Source organism: Suncus etruscus, chromosome 2 (genome assembly GCF_024139225.1).
Source record: "Suncus etruscus isolate mSunEtr1 chromosome 2, mSunEtr1.pri.cur, whole genome shotgun sequence".
NCBI lineage: Eukaryota > Metazoa > Chordata > Mammalia > Eulipotyphla > Soricidae > Suncus > Suncus etruscus.
This window is the reverse complement of record NC_064849.1, coordinates 169,964,959-169,978,835: the sequence shown is the minus strand read 5'-3', so window position 1 is coordinate 169,978,835 and position 13,877 is coordinate 169,964,959.

Sequence of the window (13,877 nt, the reverse complement as noted above, 5' to 3'; positions counted from 1 at the left end):
GGGCGCCGGGATTCGAACCGATGACCTCCTGCATGAAAGGCAAACGCCTTACCTCCATGCTATCTCTCCGGCCCCTGTTTTATACTTCTTAAAGATCTACAATGAACACCAGATAATCATTTCACTTCCTTATCGGTAGCTATTAATGCTCTAGGATTCTTTCCACAGGCATGGTCAATGAATATGGATTGAAAATCATGAACCCCAATGTGTTTCCTTGTATGATGGATTTATGTCTTAATTTCATTATTGCTCTAGGTCTCAGTTAATCATGAAATTTTACAAATTAATTTAGTCAAGGTTTACCTGAAAGAGAAATTTCTCATCATATTAATGTTGTTTTTCTTTCTAGGTATACTCATTTAACGACTTTCACTCTTTTTATTTTAACATCATTGCTTTATTTCCCTCAATTTAGGTTTTAAGACGCTGACATAATGATAATTTTAGGTGGACTTTCTTCACAGTGCTTCTTGCCTATGATTGATTATCATAAAGTTACTGTTATACAATAACTTTGTATATATACTGTTATACACTTATAGTAGAGTTTTCCATGTTTGTATTATGCATGAAATTCTCTTTCAGATCTGCTCTGCCATAAAATACATATATATATATATTTTTTGAATTTGAAATGATTTATCTAAATAGTTGCTGGCTATTACAATTTAAGGTGCTTTTAGTTGATTCAGTTGAATTCTCTTTTCTTTTGCTCTATTTTGGATCCTTTCCAACAAATATCTTTTAGTATGAGTGAGTGTCATGGCCATATTTTTTGTGAAGTCTGTATGTGTATGTCTTGTTTAGTGTCTGTCTGTTCTGCATATTTTGTATATAGTTCCCTTTTTCCTAACTTTATCTTCCCCAATTTAGTCTTCCTTATCCTTCCTTCTCTCTTCCTAGTCCTTAACATTTAATTTTCAGGATTCCCTTCACATGTGCAACTCATCTCCTTCACCCACAACTACAAGCCTCCTGATCTCGGCTGGAAGAAGAAATCCATGACTGTTGGAGTTTTACACCATATATTCTGCAAACTTGTTGGAAATGAAGCCACCTGGAATTTGTGTCACAATGTAACCCCAGAGAAAAGATCCATGGATAAGACCCACAGTCTCTGGATCCCAGTTAAACTGTGCTATCTGAATTTCTGGTTTTCCATCCACATACACAGTGCTATTGTTGACCGTTTCTACAATGGCTACCCCAAGATTGCACCGATCCCAAAGGAAATGCAGAAGCCCAACCAACTTATGATATAATGATGTAACGCTTAGGGATGCCCCAACACATGGATGACTGTACTGGCCTTCCTTCTTCATTCAGCTTGATGTTATCTCCTGTACAAGGCTTCAACCCGCTTTTCCAGACCCATCAAGTGTCTTTTGCCGGTCTTTTTGGAGTTCCAGACCCCTCATATTTACAGATTAGTATTGAACTCTGTAGAAATTTCACCTTTTGTATTTTTCCTATAATTGTAATCCTTTGAAGTTATATTTGGTACTACACTTCTTTTGACTATTGTAATTAATGTTTTTCTATTTTAGTTTTTAATCTTAGGAATTGATGTTGTATTACATTAGGGTTTTGCTTTCTTGACTTTAGGTTTGTGAGTTAGATATTGTTGTTTATAATTTCCTAAATGATATTTTTGTCTGTTCTCAGGGTTTTTTGCGTGGCAAAATACTAGGTTTATAGGAGGTTCCATCCATTTTGGATAGGCCTTCAAGTTGTTTATTTACACAGGGAGGGTGTCTGCCTTAAATATTTTGTTTTGGTTTGTGACTTAAGCTCCCATCTATATAATAATCGACATCAATTTCAGACATTTTATGGACTTCAGACTAGATTAAGAACTTGGACTAAGTTCAGATACCTATTGATAATCATTGCAGTGGCTCCCCACTGTGCAGAGGGTGTATGTGCCTCTTCTTCCGAAATAAAGGCCTAGTTCAATGCCCTCAAAGATGGGATTTCTTGTCTACCTAAACTTGAATGAAAATGGGGCTGGAGAGATAGCATGGAGGTAACGTGTTTGCTTTTCATGCAGAAGGTCATTTGGTTCGAATGCCGGTATCTGCCAGGAGCGATTTCTGAACGTGGAGCCAGGAGTAACTCCTGAGCACTGCCAGGTGTGACCCAAAAACCAACAACAACAACAACAAATAAAGAAAAGGTGCTTCTTCTTGCCTGCTACACAACCTTTCTGGTGTCTCTTCGAAAGATCTATGTACGTCTTAGATTTATCTTCTCAGGAGCTTGTAGTTGATTCCTTGATACATGTTTCTGGTTTTAGACACCCTGTGTTTAGGTTAGAAGTTTTTCTTTACATTTTCCTGTGATGTGCTTATGCAAACAGCTGCTCTTTTATTATTGAATAATTTTTCCTTTAATAATTGTAGACAATATTGTTTGTTTACTAAAAACAAACAGGGGAATTGTTGTGTATGTAAATATTTTAGGGGATTACTATGTTACTCACCCTAAACTGATTGGTGATTGTGCCCTACCCTAGAGTGTGACCTGGCATTCTGCCCCAACCCTAGGGTAGTAACTGATTCTGCTTCCACCATTGGTTGGTATCTGATCCCACCATTGGGTGGTACCTGACTCTGGGGGATAAAAACAAGGGTCTGTGGAAGGCCAAGGCTTTTTTGCTGGAACTGAGGCTGAGTCTTTGGACTTCAGTCTTGTCCACCGAATAAAGCTAATATTTCCCCAACCCTGACTGTCTGCGAGCTGTTTATCCGCCATTTTACCTCAAAACCGTCGGCTAGACAGGATGGCAGACGTGTGCTTCGAGCTGGAAGAGAAAGGCCTCATCCTCCATCCCTCCATCAGTCAACCTCTTCAAGGGGCTGACTTGCAACACTACCTACCCATGAGCATGGGATGTTCTTCCATTTCCCAAGATCCTCTTCAATTTCTTTCTGAAGTGTTTTGAAGTTTGCCAGGTATAAGTCTTTCACTTCTCTTGTAAGGTTGATTCCTAGGCACTTGATGGTTTTTTGATACTATTTTAAATGGAGTTGTATTCTAAATCTTTCTCTCTTCTACTTCGTTATTTGTATAGAGAAATGCTACTGTCTTTTGTGTATTGACTTTGTAACCAGCCACTTTGCTGTATTGGTTTTTTGTTACTAGGAGTTATACTGTGGACTCTTTAGGGTTTTCCATGTATACCATCATGTCATCTGCAAAAAGAGATAGTTTGAATTCCTCTTTCCCTATTTGCATTCCTTTGATTCTCTTCTCTGTCTCATTGCTATTGCTAGGACTCCTAAGACTATGTTGAATAAGAGTGGAAAGAGTGGACATCCTTGCCTGGTTCCTGCTTTCAATTTTTCACCATTAAGGATAATGTTGGCTGTGGGCTTTTCATAGATAGCTGTAACTATCTTGAGAAAGTTCCTTCCAGACCTATTTTGCTTAGTGTTTTCAGCATGAATGGGTGTTGAATTTTGTCAAATGCCTTCTCTGCATTGATTGATATGATCATGTGGTTTTTGTCTTTTTATTATTGATGTGATGTATGATGTTGATTGATTTGCATACGTTGAACTAGCCTTGCATCCCTGGGATGAAACCCACTTGGTCATGGTGTATAATCTTTTTGATGTAGTGCTGGATTATGTTCGCTAAGATTTTGTTGAGTATTTTTGCGTCTATGTTCATTCGTGAGGTTGGTATGTAGTTTTCTTTCCTGGTGGCATCTTTGCCCTCTTTGGAAATCAGAGTGATATTAGCCTCATATAAGGTATTGGGGAGGATTCCTGTCTTTTCAGTGGTTTGAATTATTCTTTCCCTATTTGAATTCTTTGATTTCCTTCTCTTGTCTAATTGCTATTGCTATGAATCAGTGGAAGTAATTCTTCTTAGAATGTTTGATAGAATTCACCTGTAAAACCATCTGGGCTTGGACTTTTGTTCTTGGGAATTTTCTTAATTACTGTTTAAATTTCTTCCGAGGTGATTGGCCTGTTTAGGCTTTCTAAATCCTCCTTTTCTAGTCTTGGAAGCTGGTATTTTTCCAAGAATCTATCACTTTCTTCTTGGTTCTCTAGCCTAACTGAGTATAGTTGTTCATAATATGCTCTCATGATGTGTTGGATTTCTTGGATTTCTGTTGTAATCTCTCCCCTTTTTTTTGTGATCCAGCTTGTTTGGGTGTTTTCCCTTCCTTTTTTGGTGAGTCTTGCCAGTGGTTTGTCAATCTTATTTATTCTTTCAAAAAACCAACTCCTGGTCTCATTGATTTTCTGTATTAATTTCTTAGTTTCTATGTTATTTATTTTTGCTCTAATTTTTATTATTTCCTGTCTTTTAATTGTGTTTGGGTTTCTTTGTTGCTGTTGTTCCAGCTCCTTAATGTGGTCCTTTAAGCTGCTAATTTTGTCGTTTTCCTCTTTCCTGACATAGGATTGTATTGCTATGAGTTTCCCCCTGATTACTGCTTTTGCTGGATCCCACAAGTTTTGACAATTTGTTACTTTATTGTCGTTTGTCTCAAGAAATCTTATTATTTCTCCTTGAGTACCTCTTTGATCCAGCTATTTTTGAGGAGCATGTTGTTTAATCTCCAGGTATTGGATTTTCTCCATTGCTTCTTTTTACAGTCAATTTTGACTTCTGTTGCATAGTGATCTGACAGAGTGCTTCTTATGATTCTTACCTTTGTAATTTTATGCAGGTTATATTTGCATCCTAAGGCATGGTATAGTCTGGAGAAGGTTCCATGTGGACTTGAGAAGAATGTGTATTCTGCTTTCTGGGGGTGGAGGGCCCTATATAAGTCTATTAGTCCTAGTTCTTCTAGTTTTTCATTTAGGGCTCTTATTTCTTTGTTAGTTTTCTGTCTGGTGGATCTGTCCAGTGGTGATAGTGGAATTTTAAGATCTCCAACTACTATCACATTTCCTTTCATATGTTTCTCCAGTTTTGCAAGCAGTTACCATACATATTTTGCTGGCTATGCATTAGGTACATAGATATTAACCAGTGTTAGCACTTGTTGGTCTACTGTTCCCCTGATCAGTAAGTAGTGACCCTCTTTGTCTCTGATCACTTTCTTGAGGTTGAATGCAATTTGTTCTGATATCAGAATGGCCGTCCTGCTTTTTTTTGATTTTTATTGGCCTGGATAATTAATTTCCATCCTTTTATTTTAAGCCTGTGCCTATCTTGTACTTGTAGATGTGTTTCTTGTAGGCAGCAAAAATCTGGTTTATAGTTTTATGTTTCTAATCCAGTTCTCTATTATGTGTCTTTTAAAGGGAGAGTTTAGTCCATTAACATTAAAGGAGATTATTGACAGAGAGGGCTTTTGTGCAGTTGTGTTATTTAGGGTGGTTGTCATTACAATCAGGGGTTTAGATTGTGTAATTTGTCACTGAGTAGGTCATTTAGGGTCGGTTTCTGTTTGTGCAAATAATGCGAGTTCATTTTTGTTTGAGAATGATTTTAGTCTTCCTATGTGAATGAGAGTTTTGCTGGATAGTGGACTCTAGGTTGAAAATTTCTTTCATTTATTCGTTTATATATGTCATTCCACTGTCTTCTTGCTTGAAGTATTTCGTATGGAAGATCTGGTTTGATTCTAATGTTCCTTCCTTTACATGTGAGGGTTTTTTCCTCCCTTATTGCTTTAAGTAGGTTGCCTTTCTCTTTGTTTCTTGCCATTTGAATTACTATGTGTCTTGGTGTTGGTTTGTTAGTGTCTATTTTGTTGGGGATTCTTTTCACCTCCTGGATTTGCTCAGATGTGTCTTTCCAGAGGGTGGGAAAGTTCTCCACTATTATTTCCCTGACTAGTTGTTCTTCTCCTTTCCCTGTTTCCTCCCCTTCTAGTATACCTACAATTCTTAGATTGTTTCTTTTGTCTTTGTTTATTAAATACTGGACTTTTACTTCCAGTGCTTTACCTTCTATTTTCTCTGTTGGCTTCTTTGTTGTCTTTTGTTTGAAGTTTATTTTTGAGTTGTTCTATATGATTCTCAAGCTTTGTGATTTTGCTCTTCTGGCTTTCTACAGTTGTATGTAATTCCTTTAATTCTGTTTGCATGGAGTCTCTCATATTTTGTAACATTTCTTCTTTTAGTTGGTTGATCTGTTTTTCCATGGATTTCTTCTATTCGCTGGCTAGTGTTTTTTTCATTTCCTTTAACATGATTTGCATTTCATTCCTCATGGCTAATTTAAGATCATCTTCTGTTCGGTCTGTGCATTTTGGAGAACTTGGAAATTTATTAGGGATCCTTTCCATATCCCCTGGATTCAGGGTCTTCCTTGATCTACCCATAGTCCTTTGCTTATATTGGTGTGGCTTAGAGTGCAGTGCCTTCTGAATTCAGATTACTTTTGCCACCTGTATATTGGGGCCGGGTCCCTTCTCTGGAGTGCTGTTCTTGGTGGGTATGTTGCTGAGACTTGGCCCCTCCCCATCCTCTAGTCAAGCCTGGACAACCACTTTTCTTTCCTGTGAGACAGTGTAGTCCGCTCCTGGCCACAGTGGCAGAGGGCACCGTTGAGCCTAGATGAGTCACCTCCCCCACCTGGGACTCAGCCTGTGCTTCCTTCTTGGCCCTCTAGTCACTGCCACTTCTGACTCTCTGTCCCCCCAGGCTGCCTATGCCACGTTGGCTAGTTGGCGAAAGTTTTCAAGCTCCTTCTGGCCTCTCTCTCAGGACTCAGTGTCCTCCTGGGATACCTGTTATGGTGACCCTCCTAGGTCCACTCGTGACCTTCCTGGTACCTCCTTTCCAACCTCTCCAGCACTGCTTGCTGCTCCCTGGCTCCCCTGCCCGCTTGTGTGCTTCCCTGAGCCTCCTTACCAGCCTCACCACCTTTCTGGCGCTGCTTGCTGCTCCCTGGCTCCCCGACCTCCTCTGCTCCCTGGTTCCCCGGCCTCCTCGACTTTGAAGTAGTTTTATTAATTGCTTTAAACCATTATCTAATATTTTGCCATTAAAAGCATGTTGGAATTGCCATCAGATGGTTATCTTCTTATTTAGATATGCTTTTCTACATGTTTTCATTACTAAATGACTTTTGTTCATCTCCTAGGCAGTCAACTTATTATGGTAGATGATCCTTGATCTTACTTAATCCTTCTATTTTAGATCATCTTGGATATACATTGTGAGTACTGTCTTCAGCCTGTGCATGCACAGAAGAAACTTCCCAGGGCTAGTTTACATCTTTTTTTATATCCTTGATAAACAGAAGCAGAAGACTGAGCTCACTTACCCTTATGACTCTGAAAGAAAGATGGAACGAAGCTAGAGTTTGTCTGTATTGTCCAGCCAGTCCTTTAGATGCAGTCTTGAGTCCCGGAGGGGTGGGGAGCTGGTTTTGACTCAACTTCTTTTGCTGAGTCTCGAATATTTCTCTGGATATAAAGTGGAAATAGTGATGGCTTAAACTTTTCTGAGAGCAGATCAAATTACTACCAAATTGGTAGTAAGTGGAAGTTTTCTTCTTCTTCTTCTTCTTCTTCTTCTTCTTCTTCTTCTTCTTCTTCTTCTTCTTCTTCTTCTTCTTCTTCTTCTTCTTCTTCTTCTTCTTCTTCTTCTATTCTTCTTCTCCTTCTCCTTCTCCTTCTCCTTCTCCTTCTGCTTCTTCTTCTTCTTCTTCTTCTTCTTCTTCTTCTCCTTCTCCTCCTCCTCCTCCTCCTCCTTCTTCTTCTTCTTCTTCTTCTTCTTCTTCTTCTTCTCCTTCTTCTTCTTCTTCTTCCTTCTTCTTTTTCTTTCTTTCTTTCTTTCTTCTTCTTCTTCTTCTTTTTCTTTCTTCTTCTTCTTCTTCTTCTTCTTCTTCTTCTTCTTCTTCTTCTTCTTCTTCTTCTTCTTCTTCTTCTTCTCCTTCTTCTTCACCTCCTCCTCCTTTCTTTTCTTTTTATTCAAAGTTTCTCTTCATTTTTCTAATTATTTTATTCTTACTTCTTTTCTTCTTGTTTTCATTTTTCTTCTTCTCCTCCTCTTCCTCCTTATTCTCCTCCTCCCCTCCAACCCCCTCCTCCTTTTCCTCTTCTTCTCTTCTACTCCTCTTTCTTCTTCGAATTTTCTCTTCTTCTACTTCTTATCTTCTTCTTCTTCTTCTCCTCCTCCTCCTCCTTCTCACCCTCCCCCTCTTCTTGTAGTTACACGATTGTTTATAATGCGCACAATTGCCAAGTTATTTATGATTGAGTTTTAGTCATGCAGTGTATAGCATCCTTCACCAGTGCACATTTTCTGCCACCAATGTCTTCAGTTTCCATCCTACCCTCCCCCTTGCTTGCCTCTGGGACAGAAATTTTTTTCTTTCTATCTGTTTCTCTGTGTCTCTCTGTCAATTATCTCTTCCTTTAAAAAATGTTTACACTATATTTGGAATATTTCTACTTAAGAGTATCATGCTTAACACATTATCTCCTTTCAACACTCACTTCTTGTCCAGAGTGTTAATTTGCAACTCTCACTGTCATCATGGTTTCTTCTCTGTTCTAACTGTACTTTCCTTTTGTTTGTAGAAAGCTTCCTACCAAAGACTCATTTTCCTGTCTCTATTATTATATAACATTATATGTCATATATAATAGAATTATATATTGTAAATATAAATCTTTGTTTTCCTTTTGTTTCTGGTCTTATAGACAATTCTCTTTTCTACTTTTTTTCTTCAAAGCTAGCATGCTTCTCTTTTATTCTTCTCATTTCTTTTACAGTTTTATTCTCTTATTTTCTCTCTGCAGTGTTACTGCTGAACTCCCCAGTATCTTGTTCAATACTTTGTTCTAGAACCAAACCTGTTATGAAAATAATTTTAATCAATACATTTATTCAGTAGAGAAAAGGAATTTTATTTGTATATATCTTGGTGGGCATGATTTTATTTTGCCACATCAAGATGTTATTATGCCTCACTCCTGGCTCTATCCTCAGAAATCATGCCTGTCAGGCTCACGAAATCATAATACTCTATCTCCTATACTATCCCTTCAACACTTCCATTTGGAATTTCTATATTAAATATACAAGTCACCAATGGCTTTATATAATATTAATAAGAGGTACTACAGACTTAAACCTGTCTCTATCATAGGAAATTGTTTTTTTTCTGCCTCTTAACCATCCCCTTTTAATTGTAAACAAGTGATTGTACAATCATGGAAATATGGAATACGGAAATACATAGATGCATGCATGCATATATACATACATATACAATACACATACACATACTTGTTTAGGTGACATAGTTACAACAATATTAAATGATACTGGTGTAAAGTAATTGTACCTCTGCCCCAGTGCCCTCCACCACTATCCTTATGTCTGGTCTAGTTCAACTCTTTATTGCTACCCTCACAATTCGGCTGCCTGATAATCTGTGTTTCATATTTAAAAGACAAGGGTTTATCATCAGTCATTTAGATAAAAATAAAAATGTTCCCCCAGAAATTGGTAAATTGTTTAAAATTATTAGTACTTAATTATACTCATTGTATTACAATTATTAATAAAATAACACAAAATGGTGACTGTTGCACTCTTTTTCTTTCCATTTTATTCTATTTTACTTTATTATTTTATTCTATTCTGTTCTATTCTATTCTAATCTTTTCTTCAGAGACTGAGTTAGTGTTTTAAGGGTAAAATGATTGTAATATCATCAAACAGTCCAAATTCATTCAATAGTTTTTCATTTTATTCTCAGTATGTTAGCCAAATTTATTGCTCTCGCCTAAATTGATCTGTAGTTTCCTTTTCAATTGCTCCTTTTTTTTGTTTTTGTTTTTGGATCACATCCAGCATTGCTCAGGGGTTACTCCTGGCTCCAGGCTCAGAAATCGGTCCTGGCAGGCTCGTGGGGTGTGTGTGTGTGTGTGTGTGTGCCAGGATTCGAACCAATGACCTTCTGCAGGAAAGGCAAACACATTACCTCCTTTTGTCTCATTGCATCATAGACTACTCTTTCTCTCTGTTATGTTGGCAACTCTATTCACTATACACCCACTTCTCAGAGGATTGAACTCTAAGCTAATTTTTCTGTCTGGAATATACACCTTTCAAGGGTTCTTTTTGCCTAAGTAATTCTTGTTCATTTTTCACAGGCCAATACAATCTTTGGTTCTGCTCGGATAATCCTCAATTCCTTAACCAGCTCAATTTTCTCTAATTTTTGTACCACAAAAATCAATATGAGATTTTTTTTATCATTTGATTTTAAATATAAGTCTGAATTTTTTTTTTTTTTTGGTTTTTGGGCCACATCTGGCAGTGCTCAGGGGTTACTCCTGGCTGTCTGCTCAGAAATAGCTCCTGGCAGGCACGGGGGACCATATGGGACACCGGGATTTGAACCAACCACCTTTGGTCTTGGATCGGCTGCTTGCGAGGCAAATGCCGCTGTGCTATCTCTCTGGGCCCAAGTCTGTATATTTTATTGATATTTTTCTTCCTTGATTCTGATAGCTTATATTCTTTTGATACAGGGGTCCTCAAACTTTTTAAACAGTGGGCCAGTTCACTGTCCTTCAGACTGTTGGATGGCCAGATTATAGTAAAAATAAAAATTATGAACACATTTCTATGCACACTGCATATATCTTATTTAGAAGTGAAGAAACAAAATGGGAATAAATACAATATGTACCCCGTGGACCATAGTTTGAAGACCCCTGGATTAGAATATAAATGCAAAGAGACCAAGAACCATAGATTTTTCTTTGTTTTTATCATCAATCAGAGTTTAAAATACAGCATTTGACACGAAGTAGGTGCTCAGGAAAAATTATTTGGGGCCACCTGGAGGCACTCAGGCATTATTTCTGGCTCTGGGTTCAGAAATAACTACTGGCAGTCTCTAGGGACTAGGGATTGGACCCAGGTCAACGGTGTTGCATTTAAGGCAAATGCCCTATCCACTATACTATTGCTTTGGCCCATCAAATATTTTTAATTACTAAAACATTGGCTTGCTATTATGGTTAGATTTAATAAAAATTTCCAAGAAAGTATGCCACACACATATGCACTAAAATAATTAATTGAATAAAAACATAAATAAGTAAATGTTGAATTTTTGCAACTGAACTAGCTACTTGTAAGTGGGCTATCAATCGTTTTACTGTAATTTTGGGGACTGTATAATTGTTTCTATAAAGTTCCTTACTTTAGTAACATTTCAAATGGCACAAATTATTTCTATTATTATCGTGTATAAAAACAATAAATTTGGAGGGCTTAGTCAAAAAATTATACTATATATAATTGTTCCATATAAGCCAAGATATTATCTATCTGGATTTTGTTCCCATCCTTTCAAATGACAACTGATAGTGTTCAAAGAGGCAGAAGGCCTAATTGACATACAGTCACAAAGTCATCACAAAGTGATTCAGCTGTGCTGTGACTAGAAAGATCATGAATCTTAAATTCGTAGCTCCTTTAAACCATTCAGACATCTCAAGGATGGTGGCAGGTTGATAGGGCTTTTATTTCTTCCTTTAACTTTTCTACAATAGGCAAATACTCTAATTGATGTAAGTCCAGCACTTCCCACAGCAATAAATTCAAAAGCATTGGCAAATTCCCCTTAATTGATGCTCACACCCCTTTGCCTAATGCTTTCGCCTGGAGGGAGTGGCTTGCAATAGCTTCCCTTTTACTGTCCTATTTGTTTAACCTATAGAGAGAAGTAAACAAATTTCATGTTTCATATGTTTTAAAGAGACACGATGGATCAATTAAAGAAACATGTTTTCATTTTATTTATTATCTGGCTTTAATTATCCCTCTGGAGAAGGCTGAATGATTCTAAACTTGCAACAAAGTCAGTAGGATAAATTACTGTTGTAATCTTAGTAGTGTGCAGGGTACATCAAAAAATTTTCCCATCTTTTTCCTTGTATTAAAATGAAAGTAACTTCAAGTTATTTAAGCACATCTGAGAGTCAAGTTCCTTATAATCTACTGAAACTCTAGTTCTTTTTCTTCCTGATTTCCTCTATGTAAGAGAAGGAACGATACACAGGACCACCTCTAGAAAATATATTTGTATTTGTTTTGGGCTTATTTGGTCTCTAAAATGTAGTGAAAAGCACTACACAGTAACAGAAGTAAGGAGAGAAGTGACTTAGCTTGTGTGCTCAGAGAATTTTCTCTGACCTATAGATTTCTCAGCTACAAGAAGACCAACATCATATTATTTGTAGGGCATCTTGAATCCCTATTTAATTTGTTTAAACATTCATAAGTTAAGAGCTTTTAAGACATAAAGTCAATTACTGTGAAATATTTTATACTCACTCTATCCCCACTCCTCAGTACCTTTTGTTCCATTATCAAAGTGCATTTGTTTGTCTTTTTATCTTGTTTTATTTGTTCATCAATTTTATATCCCTATTGTACTAATAGGTAAAATGATTCTATATTTATCTATTTTCTTTTCAGCTTATTTTGCTTAGTATGAACCTCTTGAGTTTCTTCTTTCATGCTGTAAAAGGAAACATTTCAGATTTTTATAGTTGAATAGTATTTTAGTTTTTAAATGTAGAGCATCTTGTTTATGAAGCCAGATATTAATGATCATGTTCCTTCCATTGTACACAACTCTAATAAACATTGTGGTGAATATGACTTTTTCTGTTACAAATTCCATAATATTTTAGCATATTAAGGCAGCTATATAGCACTTTCCAAAAATAATCCCATAAGTTTCTACCAATAGTGTATGCATTTTTTCCTTTTCTTTTCTCTTTTTGTTTTTATTTTGTTTGTTTTATTTTGGGGGGGGTCACACCCACCAGGGCTCAAGGGTTACTCCTGACTCTACGCTCAGAAATCACTCCTGCAGGCACGGGTGGGACCCTATGGGATGCCGGGATTCAAACCACCATCCTTCTACATGCAAGGCAAATGCTCTACCTCCATGCTACTCTCCAGCCCATACCCATTTTTTTAATTATTATAGAATATTTTAGTGAATGTGATATGAATCACATAGACATAATCGTTAACCTGGTTCATTTTCCATATACCTTATTTTCCAATCTTATTCTACATTTACACTATTATCTCTATTAATTTTTTCACCTAGTTCTTTTGTTCTATTCCAAAGTCCAGAATTTCCAGTAGACTACTTAGATCTATTACCACTAAAAACGATGCTTGATATAGGTTCTATTTTTTTATCTAACACGTTCACATTTTTGTCTGATCATCTCCTATAACACGTTTTGTTTTACTTTGGTTTTGTTTTTTGTTTGTTTGTTTATGGCCACACCTGAAGATGCTCAGGGGTTACTCCTGGCTATGTGCTCAGAGATCACTCCTGCTTGGAGGACCATTTGGGACGCCGGGGATTGAACCTGTCTGTCCTGGGCTAGCTTGCGAAAGGCAGATGCCGTAAGTTCTGTGCCTCTGCTCCGGTCCCGATTTAACTTTTAAAAGTTGTAATCAAGGTGTTCAAATAAAAAAAAAATGTAACTTTGGGCCGAGAGAGTGCAGCGGATAAGGCATGCAGCTGACCTAGGTTCATTCTCTAGCTAGCACTAGGTAAGTAACCCTGAGTCCTGCCAGGAGTGATCACTGAGAACAGTCAGATCTAAGCAATGAGCATTTCCTGTTGTGGCAAAAAATGAAAATAAGAGTATTATCTAGATTATATAACAGTAGTTATAGCATTGATATTTTAATTAAACAAATCTCTACCTCATTGCATTTACATTTAATAGAAGGTTATAATCTGAAATAGTAGCTGGACCTTTGCCCTATCATTTCAAATGGAAACTAATGGGAGTTACTATTTCTCAGGCCAAGATCAGTGGTTCAGGTATAAACTATTATTCAGCTGCAAGATAAGTAATAATGGCAGGTAAAGAACTTTGCTATTCA